We start from the raw sequence: 16,391 nt of genomic DNA on the forward strand, positions 1-16,391 counted from the left end.
TAGTGTAGTACAGGGTGGAGGGTACAGTATAATACTTAATCCAAACCATTACATGTGGGCTTTCACAGTGGAATCCGTGAGTTGCAGTAAGTTCCTCTGCTCAACCCCAGGAAGGGGTATCCACACCCTCCGAGTATATGGGAACGAAGAAAAAAGGGGGAGCAAAGGATTAGAAGAAAACACACCTATAGCAACAGTGCTGAGATGACCTAATAAAATACTGTGTGGAACCCAGTGACTTGGAACAGCGCTAAAACAACAATTTTATATTGAAAAAATATATGTAGCCAGATTCCCCCTTGCGCACCACCCCCTCCTTCTGGTATGCGAGCGCGCGTTGTTAGTTGTTGCTGAGTTGTTAGAGTGAGTTCCTGTTGCTGTGCTGCCTCTGTCAGTAAGAGGCACCTGGAGGTCTGCAACATTGTTGCGGTAGTCTGAGGCAGAGCTGTGAGTCTGGCAGCACAAAGCAGACAGAGAAAAGCAGTTGGTGACTGGAACTGCTAGGGGAAGGAGGTAGGGTGCAGGGTTCTGTGACTCTCTCCACTAGGCCAGTAAGTCCCCTAGGCCCCAGATAGCCCTGAGTCATCCCAGCTGAGTATTGTAGGGACAGGCCCTAGGTTAGGGACCCTGCCCCATTATATATTTGCTAGGAGTGTATCACGGCCATTGCTCGGATTGCTAAGAGGGAGCTGGACTATCTCCACGGAGGCCCAGCTAGCGTGACTGCGGCCTGCTGGCAGCAGACAGACCCTAACTAAGGTAGAGACGGTGCGGAGCTGTACGGTGATATTATCCGCGCTGGAATTCACCCCACGCGTAGGAGGATATCCCGGTGGATCCAACCCCAGTGATATAGCGGCACCCGTGGCTGGAGCCCGGGCAGGTAACCCACAACTCACGTGCACCAACAAGGCTTATCACCAGACATAGTGGCTGCGCAGTCACACACACACATTGGTATATGACTTGGGAGTGCGAGACATTGGGTTGGGGTTACTGGACACAGGGTGGGATCACTCTTTGGGAGGTAGCGTCCGCCGTGACGCCTAGAGGTGGTAGCGTCCGCCGCGACGCCTAGAGGTGGTAGCGTCCGCCGTGACGCCTAGAGGTGGTAGCGTCCGCCGTGACGCCTAGAGGTGGTAGCGTCCGCCGTGACGCCTAGAGGTGGTAGCGTCCGCCGTGACGCCTAGAAGTGTTAGCGCTCGCTGTGGTGCAAATTAGCGTAAGCGTCCTGCATGGCGCAGTAAGTGTCTCCTCCAGGAAGGGACACAGGTTATGCAAACTGTTGTGGTTATATGTTGTGTTGCGGAATAAGTAAAGTCCCATATATATATTTTGTGTGTGAGTATTGATTGTCCTGCGAGGAACTACTCCCCCTCTGGTGGGAGCCATCGCAGGTGGAGGCGCTGCATCGTTATACGTAAGTTGTCCACAGTAATATTACCCCAGGTTCCCCGTGGCGGAAGCTCAGCCCTCCTGTGAGCCAACAGGTTATGCACCACAATTAGTAACCATGTATGTTTCCTGCCCCCACACCGTGTGATCTGCGATTGGGTGGGGGAAACCCCGTTACATATATAATAATAAAGTTATAAGGTGTAGCTGAAATATTCTCAACCTTCACAGGGAATATGCACTGATTCCCTTACAAGTAGTTAGGATCCAGGGCAGGAAGGGAGCGATGGCGTCAGGAAAACCCAGAATGAAAAAACATATAAAAAATCATAGTGCAGTAAGTTAACAAAAAAGTGATCTGCAATGAAAAAACTTGGCTCTTATAGATGGCCTACTTACAACGAGTAAGACAAAAAACAGCAAGTGGCTTAGAGATGGTTCTTGGGGATTCCAACTCGCAGTGACAGGTACATGTAACCGCAGCACACAACAGTAAATACTGGTATAGGGCTAGATGGTATGTTCGTGACGGTTTCAACTCGCAGTCAAATACAAGCAGTCGGATTCATGCAGAAATGGAGAGAAACCATAGTGTTGACCAGAAAACACCAAACTTTATGATTAAAAACACGTGGGACATGTACTCACAATGTGACATACGATCGAATTCACGTAATGTTTTACTTGAGGCAGTTGGTCGGTACTCGGGAAGTAGTAACTCCAGCCCCTTCAGTATCCCTCCACGAGGGTGCCCCCTCGTCCGGTCGCGAATGGAGAGCGTCTGACGTCACGTCCGGGCCTTGGACTAACGACTTCCGGTTGGAGCGTATGAAAGAAGGGGTGATAGGATCGCAGTGCCGACACTGTGCCTTCGGAGATGGAACAGCTACCCAGACTGTGGTTCAGCTGTGCTGCTACTCGGCTCAACGCGTTTCGAAGCCATCGCTTCTGAACCCGGACGCGGAAGACAGCGCAGCTGGGAGGCGACTTGCTACCACGACAACGAGAGTGCAACGGGGTTTTAACATTATTATGTGAGTGTATTTCTTCTTTTTTTATGTGTAATAAACTTTTATCCATCTAAAGACTACCACTGACCCCCTGCTATCATCTTACCTCACCCATCCCCGTTTGCTGAACCGGGAGGGAAGGAAGATTAGAACGTGTGAATGAGTGAAGGGGAACCCCCATTCAACATCCTGCCTGCTAGCAGCTGAGTACACGGTACCACGGGAATCACCGCGGACGGGTCTATCAGAGGCACACCACAGTAACCTCTCAAAGGATTGCGCTTACACATGGCCGTGTACAGTAGGAAATATATGGTTGTCACCATTTTAACCTCTCCCCCCATTCCCATCCGAATCTAACCAACCACTTGGGACAAGAAGAAGTTTTAGCTGCAAGATACCCTTATACATATGTGCTCACACAGGGCCGTGTGAGTATTTGACCACCAACAATTGTTAATTCAGATACCACACTTCTATTTAGGATATTGACCAGTATTTTATTAGGTCATCTCAGCACTGTTGCTATAGGTGTGTTTTCTTCTAATCCTTTGCTCCCCCTTTTCTCTTCGTTCCCATATTCCCTGAACCTAGTATAGGGGTTCAGGCGATGCTCCAGCTCTATGATAAAGCTCAGAGTGATTTCTTGTGTTTAAAAAAAATTAAAAGTTATTTTTGAGTGTGCCAAGAATGAGGCGAGTGAGTGTAGGCAGTTATACCCTCACTCCATCCCTGACACCAGAATGGGACTTACACATAAGATACAGGACACAGTATATTTTATTAAAGAGTTATGTTTATGTAACCCATGTCCCCCCCCAGACACAGATGCCATATCTAGGGTGTAGTGAGGGCTGGCTACATGTATGTTGGTGGTGCATACCTGCCGGTAACAGGAGGGCCTGAGTCTCCCGCGGTGATGTCGGGGAAACAGGACCAGGCTTCTGGGGTATATGCCTCCATCTTCTCCTTAGCAACGGTGCAGCGCCTCCATCCTCTATAACTTCCCAGAATGTGGGGGAGGACCCTTATAGAGAAATAACCCTGTTCCCAGGGTGAATGCTCCAGAACCCACACACAGTCTGATGTAAAACCGCAATGTCTCTTTATTGTCTCTGATCCCAGCAGCAGCACATAGTAGCAGCAGTTCAGATACAGCAGCAAGTCCTGTGCAGCAGGCTTTCCAATGTATTGGTATTCCTCCTCTCCTTCCCTCCAGTAATGTCTCCAGACAGGATGGTCTGGATGGGGCCTCAATACCCCTGCCTCCACCTCCACCAGGGTAGGCCCTGTGGGTGAGGCTAGATCTCCTGCCCCTCACCCCCTGAGCAGGGTGAGGGCATTGGCCCACCTCTATTTAGGTCTGTCCTTATCTCCTCTTGGTCCTACAGCACTTCAGAACACACACTCTCCTCAGCTCCCATCTTATGCTCCCAGACTGACCAGATAAAAACACAGTTTAGGTAGCGCAAACTATATGGATAATCAATCCCTAAATTAGGGGGCTGCCCTTATACTAAAAACTGACCCCCTGGTCAGATAACAAGAAAGGAAAAAAAGGATTAGTAATATACAAGGCGCCAACATGAAAGGATATAATCACCACCAGGAGGAGACCGATGAGGATTCCAGGTGATAAAGATGTGCTTAAAAAAAGAGTAAAAAAACACAGAACATAGTGTAATACTGTTAAAACAAACAACATATACTATTACTAATTATATATCAGCTGAGATCAATGTGTTATAGTGAGTATTAAATAATAGCACTGAAAACAGTTGCTGTGAGGAATATTTAAATTGAGTTTTGGAATAATGTATATAGAACATATAAAGTGTACTATGTGATTTTAAATAATAATCTCCTATACAATTTGTGATTAGAAAATGTGTATTAATAAACAATGAATTATTTGTCATATAATATTTGTGTAAAAATATATATGTGTGGTGATTCACAAATTTATAACAGGGAATGGGTATATATATATAATGTAAATAAACTCCAAGTTAAAAAAAAATTTTTGGTAAATATATGTGCTTATAAAGTGACAATGTTTATCCATTTAATATGGAAACATGATATTTCTACCAATTTCTACCAATATACTCACTATAACACATTGCACAAAGACACTTTTCACCGTTTGGTTTATATTTTTATTTTTAATATCACCAATTTAGTGCTATAATTCATCATATACATATTATAATATGTTAATATGTTTATATATATATATATATACAGCTGAGATCGTTATTTTTAACATGTTTATATTTGTTTTTCCACCATTGAGAACCACTGCGCATGTGTGAGTAAAAGGACATTGATTTCCACACACTGTTGATTGCGCATGTGCAACAATTAAATTAGGGTGCTAATTGGACCTATTTGGACACCTATATAAGAGGACACTGTGGGACACATTGTTAGAACCCCTGAGGAAGAGAGCAGCTCGCTCTCGAAACGCGTAGGGTTAATCCGTGGGGACCTGAACCAGTGCATTGCAATTGCCTGCAAGCTCCGTGACGAATCTGCTGTTGACTATCACTAAATCCGCTCGAATCTGCTGTTGCAAAGTTCCAACTACCGCGAGGAGAGAACGCCAGTGCGGAGGGAGTCCCACGCTGTCTAGCGTGCATAGCCTTTCCCCTTTGGCCCAACACTCGGCGCAGCAGCGGTGAGAGCTGCACCAATTCACTGTGCTACACCTGCCCAGCTGCGGGGAAACGAGGATCCAGAGAGGCACACACAGTCTGGCGTGCTGCAACCATCTCCCTGGCCCTGATGCGGATGCGATAGCAGTGGTAGCTGGAAAAAGGAGAGGGGATACTCTCAGATATATCCACTGCTTGTATATATCTTTCGTCCGGTGAGTGGGCAATCCACCCAGTGCAGCTGTTACATGGTGCCATATTAATTGTCCTTAATTGTTACCCATTGTAATTTTCATTTGTATATGTTTTGTATGTCCAGTGTTTTAATTATTTTATTAAATGTTGTTATTTTCAATTCACCCTTGATCTCAGCTGATATATAATTAGTAATAGTATATGTTGTTTGTTTTAACAGTATTACACTATGTTCTGTGTTTTTTTACTCTTTTTTTAAGCACATCTTTATCACCTGGAATCCTCATCGGTCTCCTCCTGGTGGTGATTATATCCTTTCATGTTGGCGCCTTGTATATTACTAATCCTTTTTTTCCCAGACTGACCAGCTACCCGCGCAGCTGTCACAGGTTCATCTCTCCTTTCTCTGGTTCAGCAGACACACTGCTCTCCAGAGACTCCAAACTCTCACAGGCTTGACAGACAAGACTCAACTCCATGCAGAACTGACTCACTGAATGACTGACACACACACACAGGACAGCCCGCTAAATAGACTCAGCCCCGCCCCCTATGATGTCAGCAGGACCTCCCCTCTGTCTAGCCTGCACAGAGCTCAGAGGCCTACCACAGAGGGGGGGCTTGGTGAGGGGGAAAAATCCATGGTCACTACTGGCGCCTGCCCTTACCAGGGCTTACTCCAGTAGTAGAAGGATAAGTAGCCCGTTCTGTTTACAGGCGGCTACACTCTCCCTCTGGTGGAATTCAATGGTCCCCACTTGGAATTACTTTTAGCAGAACCATCCTGCGTAGACAAACCTGGGAAAACAAACACAGTGCAAGACAGGTTATCTCTTGAGCCAACCACCAGGTGGCGTAACAGTAACAGTACTGGGTACTCCCAACGGGGAGAACCAACTAGTAATGCTTTGGGTCAGGCTTCCGTACTTTTCTTCCATTATGGTCAGTTATGGTCACGTAAAACGACTGTACCGACCCAGACTCTGGCCAATAGATCACACTGTGCATGTATATGCACCGTCCTATACTCCAGATCCTGACCAACTCACTGATCCTATCTTGATTGTGGTACCCTGCCTTACCAAACTTGGTCCTTAGGTACTCTTGCACGGCTTCTCGGAGCCAACTATCCCTGTTCTCCTCAATCTCTCTCATTATGGGTTCAGGCACATAAGGGTATTCGTACCCATGGGACTGCCTGTACCTAGCCACTATGGCTCTGTCTGCTCTGCTCAACTTAGTGAGTTTACGGTGACCCGCCCTGCTTGGCAGTACCCAGAACTCTGGTTCTGTAGGGGCAATATATCATACAAAATACTGGGGCCCTTGGGCAGAATGATCCTGGGGCTCTATCTCCCGGTACCTGTGTTCTACTTCGTCCGCCACCTCCTGAGGAGTATAGGCACCTTCCGCCCACCAATAATCAACTATGTTGTTACGGATGAGTAAAAACCTGGTGCGGTCCATACCTTCGTGGTACGCAGTAAATAAGGGGGCCCACCACTTGTCGCGGTGCTCGTACTCGGATAAGGGGCTAGTGGTCTCTATCTCGGACTCTGCTCGGGATGAGACACCAGACGTCCCCGCCTCTGTAGAGCGCGAGCAATCTCTCCTCCCTTTGGCGTTGAAGTAGACCGTAGGGTTCAACTTGTGAACCACTTCACTCACAGGCCCAGCCTCTGCTGTAGTGTGGGACCCTCGTGCCCTCCCTCTAGCTGCAGGAGAAAAAGGCACAGGGTTAGGCACATGTATCACATTAGCATATGGTATTTCCCCATCAGACCCTCATCGCTCAATTCCTGTCAGGAATCGGTGTTCTCCGCGCTCCTCACACAGAGCACTCCCTCCCCGCAGGGAGCCCCTGGACACACAAAACAATCCTGCCTTACCGGCCTCCACGGCTCTCCGCCCCTGCCGCCGTCGCGGGATCACTCCCCTCGGCGATTCCTCTGTACAGCGCTGCGCGCGCCCACGCCCTCCTGCACGCACACCTGCACCATCCACTGGCTCGGTTCACGCGCGAACACGAGTTACGGAGCACGCTCAGTCTGCACACTCTTCTTCCCGTCCCCCGGACCCCAGGCTCCGCCCCGCACACTGCACGAGCATACTCAGGTTACCTACAAGACTCACCTGGCCTGTTATGCCTGAACCAATCTGCAGTGTCTCCCTGTAACTCTTCCTGTCCCGCCTCCATTCCTAATTGGACCTTCCTGCTTTATCTAGCTCCTCTCTGCTCTCAGTCTTTGCTCGACATAGTCTCTGCATGGAAGTACTTCTGGATTATCCCAGTGTTTTCACAGGTTCTGACGCGGCTTGTACGACTACCCCCTCTGGCTCTCGATCTCTGCACTCCTTGGACAACGCTCACTCTGGTAACCCCTTGAACACGGCTTGGACTACGACCTATCTCCACTCTCCACTCCCTGACCTCAGCACGGCATTCATCACTCTATCTCTACAACCGGTACCGGCAAGTATTGTCTACCTTACTACACCTGGCCTGGCAACACTTTATACCACACTCCGGACACGCTCCCTTTGCTGCGGGTGCGTGTATTACCACTTCCCCCTTCAGCTTAGGGGACGGGTCTGGTCTGCGGGCAGCACCGGCGTAACATTATGTCGAGCCCACAAGACGCAGACCAGACCGAACTTCAATAGTTTCTCTCCAATCTGCTTCAACAAAACCAGGCCATGGCGGATCAAATTGTGGCCCTTACACACCAGGTCGCAGTACTCTCAGACCGAGTACCGACCGCGACCTCGCCCTCGCCAGATGTAAGCCCCCACTCCGCAAGCGCAGTTAGCAGCTCGGATGTAAGGATTCCTCCCCCCAAGCCTTATGCAGGTGAACCGCAAGATTGTAGGGGTTTTCTAAACCAGTGTGAGGTGCAGTTTGAAATGGCTCCCCATCTCTACAATACTGATCGCAAGAAGGTAGCCTACATTTATAACCTCCTCACTGGCAGCGCCCTGGCTTGGGCTTCCCCGGTTTGGGAGCGACGTTCTGACCTTACCCAAGATTACCCAGCATTTAAAGCCGAGATCCAATGAGTATTCGATTCCCCCGCTCGTAGGGAGATGGCATCTGTTTCTCTCCTCCAGATCACTCAGGGACGGCGGATGGTGACACAGTATGCTGTGGAATTCCGGACTCTAGCAGCCGAGACTAAGTGGGGACAAGAGGCTCTCGTCTCCGTATATTGGCAAGGCCTGGCAGATCCCATCAAGGATGAACTCTCTCACCAATCCAGGCCGGATCAACTGGAGGTCCTGATTGATTTGGCCGTCCGAGTGGATCAACGCATCCAGGTACGCCGCTCAGAGCATCATCGCACTCGCTTCCATAACTTTCAAGTTCCGTTCTCCAGTACTCACAGCAGCACTCCTGCTCTCCCAAGTGCTACCACACCTCTTCGTCCTGCACTGGAGTTGCCAGAGCCAATGCAATTGGGGGTACAACGCATCCGCACACCAATACGGCAGTTCCGCCACGCCGGGGGATTGTGTTTCTACTGCGGATCCATGGAACATCTGGTGCGGGAGTGTCCACTGTGTCTGGGAACGGGAACACCCAGTGAGTACAGAGGGGCTCTCTCTGGGTGTAATGTCTCCACGTCCCCTTCATAAAAATGAACTCCCTAAGAAACTTACATTTCCAGTCTTCCTTTCAGGCGATAAGTTCAAGACTTCTATCGCCGCTTTCATTGACTCAGGAGCTGGAGGAAACTTAGTGGATCTTGAATTCGCCAGGGTAAACCGCATACCACTAGTGAGAAAGAAGGTTCCCATCTCACTCGTTGGTATCGATGGACGTCCTCTTACCCTGGCGCACATCTCCTTAGAGACGGCTCCCTTGCTTCTGTCTTCACATCTGCACAAGGAGACCTTCGTTCTCGATGCCATTCACGCTCCTGGGATACCCATCACCCTTGGTCTTCTTTGGCTACAGCTTAACAATCCTCTCATTGACTGGACTTCCTCCGCTCCCATTTCCTGGAGGCCGAGGTCAGGCGAGACTCATCAACTGCTGGCCAATACCTCTGTTCCCGAAGTTATTCTACCTTCCGTTTACCATGAATTCCGGGACGTTTTCAATAAGGTACAGTCAGACCTCTTGCCACACAGGACTTACGATTGTCCAATCGATCTATTTCCTGGTTACTCCCTACCCAAGTCCAAGACCTACCCCTTGTCGTTACCAGAATCTCACGCTATGGATGAATATATCCAGGAGAATCTCAAGAAAGGCTTTATTCGTCACTCCAATTCCCCAGCAGGGGCTGGGTTTTTCTTCGTCAAGAAAAAGGACGGGTCGTTGAGGCCTTGCATCGACTACAGGGGTTTAAACCAGATAACTATTAAAAATTGTTACCCCCTTCCCCTTATTACCGAACTGTTCAATAAATTACAGGGGGCCAAGATTTTTTCCAAGTTGGATCTGCGTGGTGCCTATAACCTGGTGCGCATCAGGAAGGGGGATGAATGGAAGACGGCCTTCAACACGCGTAGTGGACACTACGAATATCTGGTAATGCCTTTCGGCTTATGTAATGCTCCCGCTGTCTTCCAGGATTTCATCAACGACGTCTTTCGTAAGGTACTCAATATTTTTGTTATTGTATACTTGGATGATATCCTGATTTTTTCCAAAGATCTCCAGGACCACATACGCCACACCTCCTACGTCCTTTCCCGTCTCCGGGAACACCATTTGTACGCCAAACTGGAGAAGTGCACCTTTCATCAGACCTCTACTCCGTTCCTGGGGTATATCATTTCCGATGAGGGGTTTATGATGGACTCCGGTAAACTTCAAGCAGTCACTGAATGGCCAAGACCCAACTCTCTCAAGGCCATACAACGTTTTTTAGGGTTCGCTAATTATTATCGTAAGTTTATACAGAGTTTTTCCACCATCGTGGCACCCCTTACTGCGCTCACCAAAAAAGGAGCTGATCCTTCTGCTTGGTCATCCGAGGCCATCTCCGTCTTCGAGACACTCAAGGAAGCCTTTATATCCGCACCTTTTCTCCGTCATCCCGACATTGAACTTCCCTTCGTCCTGGAGGTCGACGCTTCTGATTGCGGCGCTGGTGCCGTTCTTTCTCAGAGACCCACGCCCCAAGATAAGTTACATCCCTGTGCATATTTTTCCAAGAAATTCTCGTCTGCCGAGAGGAACTATGACGTGGGTAACAGGGAACTTCTGGCCGTGAAGATGGATCTTCAAGAGTGGAGACACCTGCTGGAGGGGTCGAAAGAGCAGTTTACTATTCTCACGGAACACAAGAACCTTCTTTACATAGAGAACGCTCGAAGCCTTGGTCCACAACAGGCTCGTTGGGCCCTTTTTTTTCCCGATTCGATTTTCACCTTTCCTATATCCCCGGGACCAAGAACGTTAAGGCAGACACACTCTCCCGAATACATTCTTCTGAAGAGAGGCCAGAGAAATCTTTGGAGACTATCCTTCCGCATGAGAGGATTCTCGCCACGTCTTCTTTTAAGAATCTTGACAAGATTTTGCATTCCCAGAGACACATTCCCAAGGACTTGGTCGTTCCCGACAACAAACTCTTTGTACCTTCCAAATGTGTTCCAGAGGTCCTGTCTTGGGGTCACTCCTCTAAATCTGCAGGTCATCCAGGTTTTAAGAAGACTACTGATCTCATTAGTCGGAATTTCTGGTGGCCAAGGATATCTCAAGATATTCTGGAGTTTACCCGCGCCTGTTCCACGTGCGCTCAAAGCAAAACTCTCCGTCAAAAGCCTCAGGGTTTTCTGTTACCCCTTCCATCGTGGAGTTGCCCAGGTCCAGAGGAATGACCACTATCTTGGTGGTCGTGGACAGGTTCTCAAAGATGTCCCATTTCATTCCACTTAAAGGATTACCCACCTCCCCCGCCCTTGCTGATATCTTTACAGAGCAGATTTTCCGGATTCATGGGATCCCTTCGTCCATTGTTTCTGACAGAGGTTCTCAGTTCGTATCCAAATTTTGGAGTGCTTTCACGAAGAGATTATGCATCTCTTCTTCTTTCTCTTCCGCCTATCATCCTCAGTCCAATGGACAAACGGAGAGAATCAATCAATCCCTGGAGAAGTACCTGTGATGTTTCATATCCGATTTCCAGGATGATTGGGCTCAACTCCTCTCTTGGGCAGAGTATGCCGTCAATTCTGCCAAAAACGAGTCCACCCGGGAGTCGCCCTTCTTTATAAATTATGGGTTCCACCCTCCCTGTCTTCCCATCCCCAACATTCCTTCTGGAGTACCAGGCGTAGATGAACGCATTTCTTCCCTCCAAACCGCATGGTCCAGGATTCAGTCTACCCTTCTCAACTCCTCCCGCAGGTCGAAACTACAGGCCGATCGTCGTCGTCGTTCGGCGCCCAGTTACAAACCAGGGGATTTGGTATGGCTCTCTTCTAAGAATATCCACCTCAAGGTACCATCTCCTAAACTGGCACCCAAGTTCCTGGGTCCGTTCCCTATTTGTGAACAAATCAATCCCGTGGCATTCCGGCTCCAACTACCACCCAGTATGAAGATTCCCAATGTCTTTCATGTATCCCTCTTAAAACCATTTATCTCCAGTCACTTCTTTCCGGATCAGACTCGTAAACCGGATCCCATTACTGTACAAAATAACGAGGAATACGAGGTTCACTCTCTTTTGGATTCTCGCCTATCCAGGGTCAGCTCCAGTTCTTGGTGCAGTGGAAGGGCTTTGGCCCTGAAGAGAGATCCTGGGTTCCTTCAAAGGACATTCATGCCCCGGCCCTTCTTAAGTCCTGCAGGTAAAGGTTTCCAGAGAAACCGTTCTTGGACCGTCCTGAGGCCATTCCTGAAGAGGGGGGTACTGTCAGGAATCGGCATTCTCCACGCTCCTCACACAGAGCACTCCCTCCCCGCAGGGAGCCCCTGGACACACAAAATAATCCTGCCTTACCGGCCTCCACGGCTCTCCGCCCCTGCCGCCGTCGCGGGATCACTCCCCTTGGCGATTCCTCTGTACAGCGCCGCGTGCGCCCACGCACTCCTGCACGCACACCTGCACCATCCACTGGCTCGGTTCACGCGCGTACACGAGTTACGGAGCACGCTCAGTCTGCACACTCTTCTTCCCGTCCCCCGGACCTCAGGCTCCGCCCCCGCACACTGCACGAGCATACTCAGGTTACCAACAAGACTCACCTGGCCTGTTATGCCTGCACCAATCTGCAGTGTCTCCCTGTAGCTCTTCCTGTCCCGTCTCCATTCCTAATTGGACCTTCCTGCTTTATCTAGCTCCTCTCTGCTCTCAGTCTTTGCTCGACATAGTCTCTGTATGGAAGTACTTCTGGATTCTCTCAGTGTTTTCACAGGTTCTGACGCGGCTTGTACGACTACCCCCTCTGGCTCTCGATCTCGGCACTCCTTGGACAACGCTCACTCTGGTAACCCCTTGAACACGGCTTGGACTACGACCTATCTCCACTCTCCACTCCCTGACCTCGGCACAGCATTCATCACTCTATCTCTACAACCGGTACCGGCAAGTATTGTCTACCTTACTACACCTGGCCTGGCAACACTTTATACCACACTCCGGACACGCTCCCTTTGTCATCGTGATGTCATCGCCGGTGCCCGCGGAATCTCCATCCGCTCCGTGGTCACGCACCAGAAGTGCGTCGAAGACCGGAAGGGGCGGTGGAGGATCATCCGGTCCGCGGACGGGTAAGTAGGCCGCAAGCCTCTCCTTCTTGTCCTCTGCAGGTGCCGTCTTCGCCTGGCGGAAGTAAGGGGGTGGTGGGGTCTCCTTACCGCTCCGCTGCAGGCTGATGTACTCAGGGTCCTCCGAAGTTGTCCCGGACGCCATCTCCGCCGCACTGGGAGTCACCACGGCCGTGGGACTGCTACGGGCCTCAGCGCTCGCCGTCGGGTGTCCGGACTCGTCTGCTCCTCTCCGGTAGATGGACCGCCATCTTTGTTACAGCTGGGGTGGTTCGCCGGTAGGCACATCGCCACCGATGGGCCGCCAACTTCTTCCTCCGACGATATTACGATCGGATCCTCCGCATGGGAGTCACCGGGTTCTTGGGCGATACCGCCAGTGGGTAATGGCACGAAACGGGCTCACTCCGGTACCTCCACTGCAGTCGTGCTCTCCTCCGCCTCTGGTTCTCTCGGCTCTGTAGCGGGCTGGGCCTTGGTTCTTACCGCATGGGTGAAGCGGGGAACTAGGACAGCCTTGTCTTTCATCTCTGCCACCTCCGTTAGTGTTCTCGGAGAGGCACACCGCGGGGTCTCGATCAGTGGCCATGGCTCGTTAGGCCACAGGTAGTACGTGCTGCATTGAGGGCATCGTGCCTTAACTGGGGAATGCTCCGGGTATCCTGCAGTGGACACACAGACACCCGAGGTACTCGTGGCCCTCCACCTCCACTACCAGTAAGCCTCCTGGTAGCTGGTAAATCGTGGTGCTCAGTTCGGCCATATTTCGCTCAGGGGTGGAACAGTTCAATTGCTCAGTTCCGCTCTCTGTGAATGTCAGACAGAAATGAAGCTCCTCGCTCTCACTTTCTGTCCCTCCCTTCGCTGGGGCGGACGCTCCTGATTGGTCTCCTTGTGCCTCCTCCCTCTGGTGGAAACAAGAGGCGGGGCCCTCCTTCTTTCAGTGTGACGTGGCCTGGTTTGTTGGCCAGTCACAGCACAGATGGGTGGGCTTTTGGCTTTCGCGCCGCTCCGCTCCTCTTGCAGGGGATCTGGGTTTGCCGCCAAACCCCTGCACATCTCCCGCCACATTTCTCGCATGTCTCTTTGAACGATTCACGTGCGCGCTCCAGGATTGGCGGGAATCGCCATTTTAGTTCGGCGGCTAACTGCTGGGCCGTGGATGGCGCGTTTGTCGCCATTTTGGATTCTTTCTTGCTCCGCGGAGCACATATAGTGACGGCCGCCATCTTTGATGAGCCCACCAATTGTATTTGTGCACTATTCTCAGTGTCTAGTGCAAAACTCGTTCCTAGACACTGACTGACCTCCACTTGCTCACTGGACACTCTCTGCATGCTTTCTGATGCTATTCTGACTGTTGCCCACGGATATGATGTATGGCAGGCCTGCACAACTCGTAAAGCGACAAGGGCCGAGCTGCTCCAAGGAAAAAAAAATTGGGCCGCACGGGTAAAATCATCATCATCTCTCCTCCAGCACCTCTCATCATCATCCTCATATCTCCCCCAGAAACCCTCACTATCAACCTTTGCGATACTCCCCATCTATCTCTCATACCCCCATCTCTCCCCCTCACCCACACACATAATACTCCCTCTCCACATGAAACACACAATACCCCCCTGCACACCACACACATCTCACCCCCCTTGCACACCACACACATCCCACCCCCCCTGCACCTCACATCACTCTCCCCCCCTGCACCTCACATCATTCTCCCCCCCTGCACCTCACATCATTCTCCCCCCCTGCACCTCACATCATTCTCCCCCCCTGCACCTCACATCATTCTCCCCCCGCACCTCACATCACTCTCCCCCCCTGCACCTCCCACCACTCTCCCCCCCTGCACCTCCAACCACTCTCCCCCCCTGCACCTCACATCATTCTCCGCCCTTGCACCTCCAATCATCCCCCTGCACCTCCAATCACCCCCCTGCACCTCCAACCACCCTCCCCTGCACCTCCAATGACCCCCCTGCACCTCCAATCATCCCCCCTGCACCTCCAATCACCCCCCCTGCACCTCCAATCACCCCCCCTGCACCTCCAATCACCCCAAAAGCCAGGGTGTGCAGCGCACAGCAATGAATGGAAAGAGCAGGTCTTGCAAAACGATCCTTTATTGATAAACCATCATGATTAGGGAGCAGCAGCAAACCTTCTACGCGTTTCGTTCAAAAGAACTTTATCAAGAAGTGCTGTACATAGTGTAACAACGATTTAAATACAGCTGACTGCCGTTATTTCGCGCCAAACAGTGACGTCACGAAACGTCACTGACCAATGAAAACTGAGTTCATCGCGCATGCGTCCCGCGGCTAGGTACTGTGGGACTCCCAGCTCATACCAGCCGTGCTCAATCACGAGAGACACGCCCCTCAGGGCGGCTCCACCGATGAGAGCACACCTCTGGCAGTAGCAAGGAAACACCTCCTCCCCGCCGCAAGGCGCATGCGCAGATAAACCACTAAGGAAATAAGTACTGGATTCCCCCGTTCTGCCTAGAAACATATATTACAATAACAATCATAGAGAAACACCAGCAGACAGAATGAATACACACATAATAAAGGTATGAATACTGGAATCCAAAGGATCTACATGCGCATACACAAGGTCCTTACACATACATATACAGAAACGGGGGAATCAACTAGGCAGTCAGTAACAAGATATAATTAAAGAAAATTACATATATCAAGACAGTTTATTGATTAAAAAGGCTAGAAAAGCAATAATAAAACATAAGTAAAAAGGTGTAATATAATCTTATACCTGTATAAAAACAAATGCGTGCCCCCGTGGATGAAGTGGCGGTCATGATATATATACATGTAAACAATTTATTTTCATATGGCATATTATGTGAAGTGCCCTAGAGTCAAGGGTCAGTACCTCAGACTGAGGAGAAATTGCTCAACATTCAGCAATTTTTTTGACTCAGTCTGAGGAGCTGACAAATAAATTTGTTGAAAGGGGATATGATCGGGAGACCCTCCAATCCACACTACAAGAAGTTAGAGAAATTGGGCGAGAAACCATATTACCGTCTGGATCCCGAATGAGGGATTGTACACATAGTAAGACCTTGAAGGATACTAAAGGAGAGACTAAGGATGGTAGGATTTGTCCCCTGTTTATTTCCCAATTCAGTAAATCCAGTAGTCAGGTGAATAGAAGTATAAACAAACATTGGGAACTACTAAAAATGGACCCCATACTTCATGAATATACAGAGAAAGGCCCAAAATGTGTATACAGAAGAGCCAAGACATTGGCCCCATTTATATCCCCAAGTGTGATCTCTACGCCAGTGAATGATCCAGATCGCTTTTTGACCAGGGGATCCTTTAGATGCAACCACTGCAATATGTGCCAATTCATGAAGCCGGCCAAGCA

The sequence above is a fragment of the Ascaphus truei genome, chromosome 3, assembly GCF_040206685.1.
Source record: "Ascaphus truei isolate aAscTru1 chromosome 3, aAscTru1.hap1, whole genome shotgun sequence".
In the NCBI taxonomy this organism is placed as follows: domain Eukaryota; kingdom Metazoa; phylum Chordata; class Amphibia; order Anura; family Ascaphidae; genus Ascaphus; species Ascaphus truei.